This window comes from Suncus etruscus, chromosome X (assembly GCF_024139225.1).
Source record: "Suncus etruscus isolate mSunEtr1 chromosome X, mSunEtr1.pri.cur, whole genome shotgun sequence".
In the NCBI taxonomy this organism is placed as follows: domain Eukaryota; kingdom Metazoa; phylum Chordata; class Mammalia; order Eulipotyphla; family Soricidae; genus Suncus; species Suncus etruscus.
Window position 1 is genome coordinate 84,846,901 of NC_064868.1, and position 14,685 is coordinate 84,861,585.

Here is a 14,685-nt window from a genome sequence, read left to right on the forward strand (position 1 = left end):
CTTCAACATTGACTTTCATGTCATTTGCAAATGAGGATCATTCCATTTTTTCCTATCAGATCTCTTTCTATGTGCTCCATTTTCTCTTTTGTACTCTATCAACTAGACATCAGCCTGATGGAACTCCAAGATATTTATAATTTAGGTTATGTTATCATTATCAAAGAACTGTCACAAAAAGTAGCTGTCCCTTTAAGGTAGGTCTAGTGTCCTCAGGTCAGGACCAATTAATACTTATTAAATTTTTTTTTGGTTTCTGGACACATCTGGTAATGCTCAGGGGTTACTCTTAGCTATATGCTCAGAAATATCTCTTGAGTTGGGGGACATTATGGAAGCCACGGATCTAAAGAGGTCTGTCCTAGGGTAGTGCATGCAAGGCAGATGACTTGCCACTTGAGCCACAGCTCCAGTTTGCAGTTAATATCTTTTTATTTTATCCATCCATTTATCTATCTATCTATCTATCTATCTATCTATCTGTCTATCTATCTGTCTATCTATCTATCTATGTATCTATCTATGTATTTATTTTTTATTTTTGCTTGATTTTTGGGCCACACCCAGTTACACCCAGGGGTTACTCCTGACTATGCACTCAGAAACCGTCCTAGCTTGGGGGATCATATGGGAGGCCTGGGGATCAAAGCAAGGTTTGTCCTAAGTTAGCGCTGACAGGGCAGATGCCTTACCACTCCATGCCACCATGCCTGTCCAGTTAATACCTTTTTAAATCCAGCTTAAAACAATATTAGGGCGAAAGAAATTGCTCAATGACAAAAGCACATTCTTTGCATGCAGGAGGCCTGGCTCTTATCTCTATTGTCTCTGGATATTATTACCATACATCTTTTATTTGTCTTGTATCCCACAAATGAGTGAAATCACTTAACCTTCTCCCTATCCCTCTTCCTCATGTTACTCTGCATAAAAATCTCTATGTCTACCCATGCATAAGCAAATTTCCTGTATTCATTCTTATATTCCTGAACATCGATTTGTGTCCATAAATTTAGGTAAGTTACTTTGTCTTATTCTTGCTAGTTTTTAATCAGTGTCTCACTATGTATATATTTATCTATTAGGGCCGGAGAGATAGCACAGCAGTAGGGCATTTGCCTTGTACGCAGCCAATTCAGGACAAATGATGGTTCAAATCCCAGCATCCCATATGCCTGCCAGGAGATATTTCTGAGGACAGAGCTAGGAATAACCCCTGAGCACTGCCGGGTGTGGCCCAGCAAAAAAAAAAAGAACAACAAGTAAATAAACAAATTAATTAATTTAATAAAGAATGTCTCTATTAGCTTCTTTGGCCAATGCTGAGGGTGCTCATTTGAAAGTAGACTATAAATCTTTTATTTCACCAAGAATCTTCCTTTACCTCCAAGGGCAAACACATATTATATTTTAGCTTTAGAAAGTTTAATAATCCTGCATGTCCTTAATGTCAGAATGCTTATGGTTGTAGTTAACTTTTCTGAAGACACATTTCTCTTGACCCCTTGTTCTTTATCTCTAAAAGGATTTCACCCAATTAAAATATTTTCACATATTTTATTTTGATATCTTTTTATAATAATTTATTTTAAATAACAGTTTTTCCTAAAGAGATATTACCAATGATAAAACTAGGGATTAAAAGAAATAATTACAGCTCATTTCCTTTGAAAGGTGGCCCTCCCAAAGTGGCTGGCAAGTGTGGAGGTCTTGTTGACAGATGGATTCAAATACTAAACTTTATTACAATTGTGTGATCTCTACCTTCGACTCCAAACCCAAGCATTTTGGGGCTCTCCCGAGAGAGAATTGACAATAACTCAGTCACGATAAGGCTGCCAAGGTTCCATGAATATACACCAAGACACCCTCTAGCAGTTTAATTTGAATGATTGAAGAAGAAGAAGAAGAAGAAGGAGGAGGAGGAGGTGGAGGAGAAGGAGGAGGAGGAAGAGGAAGAGCAAGAAGAAGAAAGGAGGAGGAGGAAGATAAAGAGGAATTAGAAGATAAAGTATAAGAAAAGGAGGAGGAAGAAGAAGAAAGAAGAAAGAAGGAGGAGGAGGAAGAGGAAGAAGAAGACGACGAAGAAGAAAAGGAGGAAGAAGAGGAAGAAGAAAGAAGAAAGAAGGAGGAGGAGGAAGAGGAAGACGAAGACGAAAAGAAGAAAAGGAGGAAGAAGAAGAGGAAGAATAAAAAAGACAGAGGAGGAGGAAGAGGAAGAATAAGGAAGAAGAATAAGGAGGAGGAGAAGGAAGAAAAGAAAGAAGGAGGAAGAGGAAGAGGAAGAGGAAGAAGAGGAAGAAGAGGAGGAAGAAGTAAAAGAAGGAGGAGGAAGAGGAAGAAGAAGAAGAAGAAGAAGAAGAAGAAGAAGAAGAAGAAGAAGAAGAAGAAGAAGAAGAAGAAGAAGAAAAAGAAGAAGTAGAAGGAGAAGAAGAAGAAGGAGGAGGAGGAGAAGAAGGAGAAGAAGGAGAAGAGGAAGGAGAAGGAGGAGGAGAAGAAGAAGAAGAAGAAGAAGAAGAAGAAGAAGAAGAAGAAGAAGAAGAAGAGGAAGAAGGAGAAGGAGAAGGAGAAGGAGGAGAAGGAGAAGGAGAATAATAAGAAGAAGAATGAAAAGGAGAAGGAAGAAGAAACCTCCTTTATCTTTGCAGCAGAGTCACAGACTGATTACTGAGTACCTCCTGCATATCCAGCAGATTCAACTCACAGGACCAGGACACAAGGCAGATAGCCCTGGTGCTCTTTCTGACTGCAGCCGTGATTGTGCAGTAACTGAAGGACGACCAGCAAGAATCAACACTCTCTTACCCAGATTGTGGCTGGGAGCCATTTGTGGGTCAAAATATTACCCTGGGGACCCCTCCCCTAAACTTTGTCTGATGTGGTTTCTTTGGTGTTTCTGTTTAAACTCCACAAGCTCTCCTACTAAAATGTAAGTGTTTAAAGAAGTGGGTGCCAACCCATGGATTCGAGTTCTGGGATAGGGAAGTTGCCCCAGGAGCATTCTCATTTTATGTTTGAAAAGAAGGGAGTCCCCCCAGAATGTGGGGAGAGGGATTTTCTCTGCAGGATGTAAGCATATGTCAGGGAAGCCATATAGCAGCAGAGAGGGAGCTGAACCCTGAGGCAAAGAATGGAGGTCTCAGGCAGAGTTTTGGGAGTTCTGTTAAGCTGAGATTTCTGGCCCAAATATCAGTAGTGTCTCTAAGAGAATGTGTCCAGAATAACATCTTATGGAGAGCATCAACTAAGGCAAGTAAGAAGGAGGAAGTCAGCAGCTCAACACTGTCTCATGGTGCCAGAATAAGTTCCGCAACAATATACATCTTTTTGGCCCAATAACCAAAGGGGAAAAGGCATTCAGGACCATAATAATGGGGACAGTGGTCCAGACAACAGACTCTGGGGTGAGGACTGCCCTACGGGGTATACAAAGCAGGTGCCTCTTACACACCCAAGGAGGGGTCACCAAGGTAACTTCCCTTTACCTGGACTAATGCAATGAGACTATAATTGCATGGGGAAGTAATCCCCATCGGGGGCTGGATGTGACATGGCTTTGGGTGTACCAAGGAACTGATCATGGGGCCGGAGAGATAGCACAGCGGTAGGGCATTTGCCTTGCATGCAGCTGACCCAGGGCAGACCTGGGTTCAATTCCTGGCATCCCACATGGTTCCCGGGACTGCCAGGGGAGATTTCTGAGTGCAGAGACAGGAGAAACCCCCTAGTGCCACCGGGTGTGGCCCAAGGAAAAAAAAAGTAACTGACCCTCTGTGTGTTTGCTACTGCTTTTTACAAACCAGGTGAGTCTTGCATCATAGTCATTCTCCCACCCTGGTTATCATACTTGGCAGTAGAGGGTGGGGGAGAACAAGTTAAACCCTCCTATTATGTAGATGCTGATCATGGTGGTAGCTGAAGCTGTTCTCCAGAACTGGTGGGGACTAGACCTTGGCTCTGGGGAAACAGACTTGGTTCAATCACTGGTTCAATCACCTTGGTTCAATCATATGAGAAAACCTGACTGATTAAGATTCTTGTGCTAAGGTCCCAATGTGTGCCCAGAAGTAGCGGCAAGGATGAGAAACCTCAAAGAGAGTCAAAGATTTGACCCAGGTCCATAAGAAGAGGAGAGAATGTTGGGGTCTGAGGTCTGCACCTGAGGAGGGATGCCATTTTGTAAAGGCCACATGTCAAGCTTCTTCTCAGGTTCTGAGCAGGGAAAGATGCCATTTTGTAGAACCATAGTACAAAACACATGCTAGGTATTCACAAGTCTATTTCTATAGGTAACACTCCAAGCTACCTAGCCATACCTGGTAGCCTAGCAGAGAAGGACAAGGGAGCAGTAGGATGATACCCCTAGACAATAGCCAATCATTTTAAGGATCATCAGAAAGCTGGAACCTCCCTCTATACTTTCCTTATGTAATCTTTCTCATGACTTGGGCAGGGCTCATCTCCTTCAGGAGGTAACCCTGGCTGGCAATTGTGGGGGTCTTATTGGCAGAGGGATTACAGTATTAAACTTAAAAAAGAAATAGTTACTAAATGATGCTACATAAATAAAGAATAATAAATAGTATTATATATATTTGTAAGCAACACAAATAAAAACTGACACACTAAATGAACTAAGTCACTCCTTTAAAATTCTCAAACTCACATTTAGTCATGAATCATTTTGGTGATTCCATTAAAATACTTTTTTTGGGGGGGGGACACACCTAGCAGTGCTCAAGGATTACTCCTTGCTATGCACTCAGAAATTACTCCTGGCAGGATTGAAGGATCATATGAGATGACTGAAGATTAAATCCAGGTCTGCTGCATGCAAGGGGGAACACAGTCTATCTACTGTGCTATCACTGCAGCCCCTAAAACAATTAAGAAAAAGCATAAAAGATCTCTAATAGGGCCAAAGAGTTAAAGAAGTTAAAGGAGTTGTGGTACTTACCTTGCACACTGCTGATCTGCACATTGCCAATCTTCGGCAGCACAAAAGATCTACTGAGAATGTATCCTACACAGTCAGGACTAAATCCTGAGTATTGCCTAGTGTGGCCCAACCATACTCCCAATTGCAATCCTCATAATTTAAAATAAACGTATCTTACTAGTCACCTGCAAATCATAAAGTGAGTGGAAAGAATCTACCTAATTAAAAAATCTGGAAAAGCCTTTTTGCTATCATTCTTTTCTATTATGAAATCCATACTATTTCCTCTTCTACTATCAAACAGTGACCAAAGCAAGTTCTGATTCAGCATCATATTGGAAGTACTCAGAGTGCTCACGGGGCTCTCAAAACTTGCTTGCCATATGTCCACACTTTTAGTTGTTGTGCTTGCTAGGGCTTTCACACATTTTCGTTACATGAATCTTGTATCCTTTTCCCTTAAGTTGTGGGTGACCATAACATCAGTGCTTGTAAGATCACACTCATCCTGGTGGAGGGTGTGGTCCTGAGGTTCCCATTCAAGGCTTCATGCTTGCAAAGGGACCATTAGACCACTGAGCCACATCCCTACTTCTGCTCTAAGTCACTTAAGGTGATATAATAAAAATCCAGATCTGCATTTTCCAAAGATCATGCTGTGCATGTGCCAGAGACATATTACAGATTGTAGGGCACTGGCTTGCAGGTGGTTGACCAGAGTTCAATCCCAGAACCCCATATGGTCCTCCAAGCTCTCCAGGAGTGATTCCTGAGAACAGATCTAGTGTGGCTCAACCAACCATACCCACCAAAATTTTTCTTACCCTCGTATCTCTCTACCTTTCCATATAAACTTTGGAAACAGTATTGTAAAATCTGTAACAAAAATATTGCTAACATTTTAAGTATCTAGATCAAATAGAAGAGAACTGGATTTTTCCAGTATATTCTAACTCCCATGATAAAAATCTTATATATTTCCCCTAGGATTGATAAGTGACTGTTTTTCCAGTTTACTATTGAGTTATTGCTAGAATATAGAAGAAGAGCTTTTGATTAGGGTTGACTTTAGATTTTATGATACTTGTAGATAATTATTAATTCTTTTTTTTTTGTTTTGTTTTGGGTCACACCCAGCGGCACTCAGGAATTACTCCTGGCTCTATGCTCAGAAATTGCTCCTGGCAGGCTCAGGGGAACATATGGGATGCCGGAATTCGAACCATTGTCCTTCTGCATGCAAGGCAAACACATTACCTCCATGATATCTCTCCGGCCCCAATCATTAATTCTTAAAGTGTTTATAGCAGTGTTTCCTAAAGTGTAAGCTGTGTCTTGAGGGAGAAGAGCTGGTGTAGGCTTTAAAATTAAGCAAGGGAGTGGGGTTATAGTAATGACCTCCAGTACAATTCTGTTTTGGGGAGCTTTCTGTTTGGTTTTAAAAGATAGTTTTTTTCTTATGATTAGAGATATAGTTCCGGGGCTAAAACACTTGTCTTTCGTTCAGCCAACAGTGATCTGAACCCTGGTACCACATAATGGTCCTGTCCAGGAATGATCCGTGGGCCTAGCGTCCGTAGTAAACTTTGAAACCTGCTGGGTGTGGTCCACAAAACTTATTGGATAGATTTTCAGAGTTCACTAAGTAATTTTATTTAGAAAAGGGATGATAGTCCAAATACTTTTAGAGCCTTCTGAGCTATTAGACCAATTTTGTTTAAAAGGACTATTTATATTATCAAATAAAACTTGGGAGATTGTTCTTATTTATTCTACTTCAGATTTAGGTAAGAATTTTTAATTTTTTAAATTCTGAGTGAGCACTCTTATTGTTCAATCTCATATTCTTTTTTTTTGGGGGGGGGCACACCTGGCTGTGCTCAGGGGTTACTCCTGGCTGTATGCTCAGAAATAGCTCCTGGCAGGCACGGGGGACCATATGGGACACCGGGATTCGAACCAACCGCCTTTGGTGCTGGATCGGCTGCTTGCAAGGCAAATGCCGCTGTGCTATCTCTCTGGGTCCTCAATCTCATGTTCTATATTAATTTATTATGTAGACCTCTTTCAAATCTTTTAGTAGTAGTTTTCTGCTTATCAAGTACAATTGATTGTCTCAAAGTAAAATACACATTCTTTCTCCAAATAAATTGTTTATTGGTCATTTTAGGAAATAACAAAATTTTTGCATATAATGCACCTTGTTACTTCACCTCACCACCACTAAAGTGCACAAAATTGCATACACCAAGACTATAAATGTCACCATTACAAACACTTTACTCTGATAGTACAAAGAAAACTATTTGGGTGTAGTGCACACTGTTATCTCAACACCACCACCACCACCATCAAAGTGCTAAAATTGCTTGCACCAAATTTATAAGTATTATCACCGTTGTCAACACATTATCATAGTCTAATTGATAAATGAATTTGGCCATTACAGAGGAATGCAAACAATGAATGCCTTGTTAATGTTCAAGCTTGGGTAACATATTTCAGAATTGCTATGAGGCTTTTTTTGGTAGAAAAGAATATTAGACTGAATCAATGCACCGACTACAGTGGAGTGTCTATTGCATGAAAGTCTATGTAATCTTACATGCAATGCAAAATCCAGTAAGGGCCACTCTGTAACACTTTAGAAAGGTGTTTTTCTTTAAAGAACACTTTTTTCTCCTTTAAGTATTAGTAAATACGAAGAAAATTAAGTGAAACAAATTGCATAGATATTCAATTTTTAGAATATAATATTTGTATAAGAGTCCATTGCAGGCATCAAACACATAGGCATCTCTCAATTATCATCTCAGAGAAAGAAGTGCACTTGGTTAGTCTGCCAATATTCTGTTCTTCTCAGCTATCAAGCTGACCAGAAAATAGAAGTACTTCTCTACTTGCTCTATTTCCTAAGTCCTATATGTGTAAAGTACTCTATGACTCTAATTAAAAGTAAGGAATGCTAATATTACTACTAAAGTATATTAACTTGTTATTAGTTAAGTTTATTATTTACTATACATAATCTATAACTACTTAATAAAATTCTTACTATGCCAAATATACTTATAATTAAACACTATTCAAGAAAATATGTCATATGCCTAATCTAGTTAAGGAAAACTACTTAATAAAATTCTTACTCTTCCTAATATACATATTATACCTCATCACAACTCAAGAAATTATCCATATGCTTAATATATTAAGGAATTACTATTTAATAAAATTCTTATTATCCTTAATATAATTATACCTAATCACTATTCAAACAATATTATATTTAATAAGTATTTAAGAAATACTTAGTACACCTAATTTAACTATTAAAACAAAGAGACTAAATTCTTCATGTACTTAAATGCCATCCTTGCTACCCCATAAACTCTAACTTAAACTAGCCTGAATCAATCCTAATTATAGAGGAATATACCATTTAGCAGAAATCCCTAGATATAGGCAGGATTTGACTGCTTTAGGGTCGGCCTGTTCCCTGACCTGAGCCCCTATCCCTAGCTTCCTTTCTATCACCCTCTTTGAGGTACATGATGAACTTGCACAGCTTCAGAGCTGGGCCCAGCTTGATGTCCATGCATTCAATGAGCACCTCGTGGTCCAGCAGCATCAGAGTAGGCCCATTCATCTTGAGCTTCAAGCAGAGATCCACCAGCGCCTTGAGGTGAGGGACCCCTGTTCTGTTGAGAAAGAGGATCACACCCTGCAAAGACCAGAGAGAGGGTTTAGCAGGGAACTCATGGCGTAGGCACTCAACCAGGTGCCTTCAGAGAGGCTGGCAGTGGAGCCATGCTGCCAGGTTGCAGAATCGTCGGTGACCTCAGGATCTCTGGTGGCATTGGAGCCTTCAGCAGCACTGGGGTTGGAGCCACGATGCCTGTTTGCAGAGTCATTGGTGGTCCCAGAATCTGGCAGCATTGGAACCTTCAACAACACTGGGGGTGGACCCATGATGCCAGTTCGCAGAGTCATCGGTGGTCCCAGAATCTGTGGCGGCATTAAAACCTTCAGCAACACTGGGGTTTTAGCCACGAGGCCAGTCTGCAGAATCATCTGTGGGATCAGAATCTGTGGCGGCACTGGAACCTGCAAAGCTGGGGGTGGAGCCACCATGCCTGTTTGCAGAGTCATTGGTGGTCTCAGAATCTATAGTGACAATGGAGCCTTCAGCAGCAATGGGGGTGGAGCCACGATGCCAGTTTGTAGAGTCATCGGTGGTCTCAGAATCTATAGTGACAATGGAGCCTTCAGCAGCAATGGGGGTGGAGCCACGATGCCAGTTTGCAGAGTCATCGGTGGTGTCAGAATCTATAGTGATAATGGAGCCTTCAGCAGCACTGTAGCTGTCGACCCTTGCAGCATAGGAACCCAGGAGCGCATCAGAGGCCTCAGCCTGGCTTTGCACAGTGTCCACCGGGTCAGAGTCTCCAAACTGGATGACAATGTCGCCTTCTTCCGTGGTAACGATGCATTGTCTGCATCTGGAACCTTCCTGGGATTCCTCCCGAAAGCAGAGCCCAGGATCTCATTGGCATCAGAGACATGATGCCAGTTTGCAGAGTCTTTGGTGGTCTCAGGATCTATAGTGACAATGGAGCCTTCAGCAGCACTGGGGATGGAGCCACGATGCCAGTTTGCAGAATCATCGGTGGGATTAGAATCTGTGGCTGCACTGGAACCTGCAAAGCTGGGTGTGGTGCCACGATGCCAGTTTGCAGAGTCATCGGTGGTGTCAGAATCTATAGTGATAATGGAGCCTTCAGCAGCACTGTAGCTGTCGATCCTTGCAGCATAGGAACCCAGGAGCGCATCAGAGGCCTCAGCCTGGCTTTGCACAGTGTCCACCGGGTCAGAGTCTACAAACTGGATGACAAAGTCGCCTTCTTCCGTGGTAAGGATGCATTGTCTGCATCTGGAACCTTCCTGTTATTCCTCCCGAGAAAGAGAGCCCAGGATCTCATTGGCATCAGATCCCTCAGCCTGGCTGAGCCCAATGTCCTCGGGGTCAGAGTCTCCAAACTGAATGACAAAGTCGCCTTCTTCCGTGGTAACGATGCATTGTCTGCATCTGGGAAACTTCGTGGGATTCCTCTGGAGAAATGCATGAGATCTCATTGGCATCTTTAGTTGGATCATCTTCCAGGAGAAGGTCGCCTTTGGGCAGCAGGCTCAGGGAGCACTTCGGGGCATCCACATAGGCTCCTGCTGCTGAAGTCCCTTCCATGGGTTCCTTGCCCTGGTATTCTGGTGACCCGGAAAAGTCATTGGCACTGGCATTGTGAAGGTGGATAGCCGACTCAAGTCTGCACTTTTTTTGCTGAGGAGACATTGGCAAAACACGGGAGCCCTCAGCCTCTACCTTTTCTAGGTCTGAGGCAGAGTTTTGGGCATTCTGTTAAGCTGAGATTTCTGGCCCAAATATCAGTAGGGTCTCTAAGAGAATGTGTCCATACTAACATCTTATGGGGAACATCAATTAAGGCAAGTAAGAAGGAGGAATTCAGCAGCTCAACACTGCCTCAAGGTGCCATAGGAAGTCCCGCAACACTATACCTCTTTTTGGCCCAATAACCAAAGGGGAAGAGGCATTCAGGACCATAATAATGGGGACAGTGGTCGAGAAAACAGACTCTGGGGGGAGGACTGCCATACAGGGTATACAAAGCACGTGCCTCTTACACACCCATGGAGGGTCACCCAGGTACCCTCCCTTTACCTGGACTATTGCAATGAGACTATAGAGGCTAATATCGTTGCATGGGGAAGTAATCCCCATCGGGGCCTGGATGTGACATAGCTTTGGGTGTATCAAGGATCTGATCATGGGGCCGAGAGAGATAGCACAGCAGTAGGGTGTTTGCCTTGAATGCAGCTGACCCAGGGCAGACCTGGGTTCAACTCCTGGCATCCCACATGGTTCCCGAGCCTGCCAGGCGTGATTTCTGAGTGCAGAGACAGGAGAAACCCCCGACTGCCACCGGGTGTGGCCCAAGGGAAAAAAAGGAAATGACCTTCTTTGGGTTTGCCACTGCTTTTTGCAAACCACGTAAGTCTTGCTTCATAGTCATTCTCCCACCCTGGCTGTCATACATGGCAGTAGAGGGTGGGGGAGAACAAGTTAAACTCTCCTATCAAGTGGATGCTGATCAGTGTTGTAGCTGAAGTTGCTCTCCAGAACAGGTGGGAACTAGAATTAGGCTCTGGGGAAACAGACTTGGTTCAATCACTAGTTCAATCACCTTGGTTCAATCATACGAGAAAACTTGACTGATTAAGATTCTTGTGCTAAGGTCCCAATGTGTGCCCAGAAGTAGCGACAAGGATGAGAAACCTCAAAGAGAGTCAAAGATTTGACCAAGGTCCATAAGAAGAGGAGAGAATGTTGGGACCTGAGGTCTGCAACTCAGGAGGGATGCCATTTTGTAAAGGCCACATGTCAGGCTTCTTGGCAGGTTCTGAGCAGGGAAATATGCCATTTTCTAGAACCATAGTACAAAACACATGCTAGGTATTCACAAGTCTATTTCTATAGGTATCACTCCAAGCTACCTAGCCATACCAGGTAGCCTAGCAGAGAAGGACAAGGGAGCAGTAGAATGATACCCCTAGACAATAGCCAATCATTTTAAGGATCATCAGAAAGCTGGAACCTCCCTCTATCCTTTCCTTATGTAATCTTACTCATGAACTTGGGCAGGGCTCTTCACCTTCAGGAGGTGACCCTGGCTGGCCAATGTGGGGGTCTTATTGGCAGAAGTATTAAAGTATTAAACTTAAAAAAGCAATAATTAAAAATGATGCTACATAAATTAAGAATAAGTAAATAGTAATTTATATATATTTGTAAGCAACACAAAAAGTGACACACCATATGAGCTAAGTCACTCACTTAAAAATCTCAAACTAAAATTTAATCATGGAAACCTTTGTAAATGTGTATCTCATGGTGATTCAATTAAAATTTTTTTGTTTGAGGGCCACACCTAGCAGTACTCAGGGGTTACTCCTGCACTCAGAAATTACTCCTGGCAGGCTTGGAGGACCATATAAGATAGCCAAAGATTAAATACAGGTCTGCTCCATGCAAGGCAAAAGTCATATCTACTATGCTATCACTGGAGCCCCTAAACCAATAAAGAAAAAGCATAAAAAACCTCTAATAGGATCAAAGATTTAAAGAAGTTAAAGGAGTTGTGGTACTTACCTTGCACACTGCTGACCTGCACATTACTAATCTTTGGCAACACAAAAGATCTACTGTGAATGTATGCTACACAGAGTCAGGACTAAGTCCTGATTATTGCCTAGTGTAGCCCAACCATATTCCCCAATTGCAGTCCTCATAACTTAAAATAAATATATCTCACTAGTCACCTGAAAATTATAAAATGATTGGAAAGGCACTACCTAATTAAAAAAATCTGTAAAATTCTTTTTTCCATCATTCTTTTCTATTATGAAATGCATAGTACTTCCTCTTCTATCAAAGAACAAAGCAAGTTCTGATTTGGCATTATATAGGAAGTGCTCACAGGACTCTCAAACTTGCTTGCAATATGTCCATAATTTTAGTTGTTGTGCTTGCTAGAGCTTGCGCACATTTTCGTTGCATGAATCATGTACCCTTTTCCCTTAAGTTGTGGGTGACCATAACATCAGTGCTTGTAAGATCACACTCAGCCTGGTGGAGGGGGGGATCCTGAGTATCCTATTCAAGGCTTCATGCTTGCAAAGGGACCATTAGACCACTGAGCCACATCCCAAATTCTGCTCTAAGTCACTTAAGGTGATATTACAAAAATCCTGATTTGCATCCTCCAAAGATCATACTGTACATACCTATGCTAGAGACACATTACAGAATGTAGGGCACTTTCATTGCAGCTGGTTTACCAAGGTTTAATTCCAACACCGCATATAATTGTCCAAGCTCTCCAGGAATGATCCCTGAACACAGATCTATGTGACTCAACCATCCACAGCCCCCTAAAATTTTTGCTTACCCTAATAATCTCTCTACCTTTACATATAATTTTTAGAAACAGCTTTCTGATATCTATAACAAAAATATTGATAACATTTAAGTATCTAGATCAATTTGAAGAGAACTGAAAATTTTCCATCATAAAATATCTGATATAAATATATATCTCCCTGTATTGTTAAGTGACTTTTTCCCAGTTTACTATTGAATTATTGCTAGAATATAGAACAGTTTTGGGTTAGGTTTGACTTTAGATTTTATGATACTTCTAGATAATCATAAATTTTTTGGCCACACCTGTTGATACTCAGGGGTTATTCCTGGCTATGCACTCAGAAATTGCTCTTGGCTTGGGGGGACTGTGTGAGACTCTGTGGGAACGAACTGCGATCAGTCCTACTCTACCGCTTACAAGGCAAATGTCTCACCTCTAGCAGCACCACTAAAGCCCCAAATTCTTAAAGTGGTTAGACTAGTGTTTTCTAAAGTGTAAGCTGTGTCTTCAGGGAGAAGGGCTGGTGTAGGCATTAAAATTATTCAAGGGGGTGGGGTTAGAGTAATGGCCTCCAGTACAATTCTGTTTGGCGGAGCTTTCTGTTTCTTATTAAAAGATATTTTTTTTCAGATTAGAGATATAGTACAGGGGTTAAAACACTTACCTTTCGTTCAACCAACAGTGATTTGAACACTGGTACCACATAATTGTCTTCTAAGATTATCCAGGAGTGATCCTTGGGCACAGAGTTGGGAGTAAACCTTGATCCCTGCTGGGTGTGGTCCACAAAACATGTTGGGTAGATTTCCAGAGTTCACTAAGTAATTTTATTTTGAAAAGGGATGATAGAACAAATAGGTTTAGAGCCTTGTGAGCTATTAGACCAATTTCATTTAAAAAGGATTATTTATATAAAACTTGGCAGTTTCTTCTTATCTATTCTACTTCAGATTTAGGTAAGAATTTTTAAGTTTTTAAAATTTGGAGTGAGCACTGTTGTTGTTCAATCTCATATTCTATATTAATTTATTATATAGACCTCCTTCAAATCTTTTAGCAGTTGTATTCTTATTAAGCGCAATTCATTTTCTTAAAGTAAAAAACACATCTTTCTCCAAATAAATTGTTTATTGGTCTTTTTAGCCAATGACAAAATTTTTATTTTATTTTTTCTTCACAGAATTATTTATGGTACATAGTGCCAATGAATGAGGGGCATTCCCATCACCAGTGTTGTCCTCCCTCCACCCCCGTTCCCAGCATGCATCCCATATCTCCTTCCTTTTTCCCCCCAGAGTATGAGTGTAACTGGTCTCCACTTTACATCTTGTTGTAGATTATCTATTCTGTTGTCATTTGAGATAAAAGACAAAATTTTTGCATATCATGCACCTTGTTACTTCACCTCACCATCACTAAAGTGCACAAAATTCCATACACTAAGACCATAAATGTCACCATCACACACACTTTACTTTGATAATACAAAGAAAGCAATTTGGGTGTAATACACACTGTTATCTCACCACCACCACCAAAGTGCACAAAATTGCTTGCACAAAATTCATAAATATTATCACCATTGTGAACACATTATCATAGTCTAATTGATAAATGAATTTGGCCATTACAGAGGAATGTAAACAATGAATGCCTAGTTAATGTTTAAGCTTGGGTAAGATATGTCAGCATTGATAGTTTTTTTAGTAGAAAAGTATATTAAGCTGAATCAATGCACTGATTACAGTG

The 14,685-nt window shown here is 41.2% G+C and overlaps 1 long non-coding RNA gene across 1 annotated transcript; it reads right to left on the bottom strand.

The window, feature by feature from the left end:
- Positions 1 to 7,072: 7,072 nt before the first annotated feature.
- Positions 7,073 to 14,440, bottom strand: LOC125999492 (uncharacterized). Its single transcript, XR_007492107.1, has 2 exons — positions 14,329 to 14,440; positions 7,073 to 7,139 (listed from the first exon to the last, which is right to left on the bottom strand). It is a non-coding gene; the product is annotated as an uncharacterized LOC125999492 (long non-coding RNA).
- Positions 14,441 to 14,685: the final 245 nt, after the last annotated feature.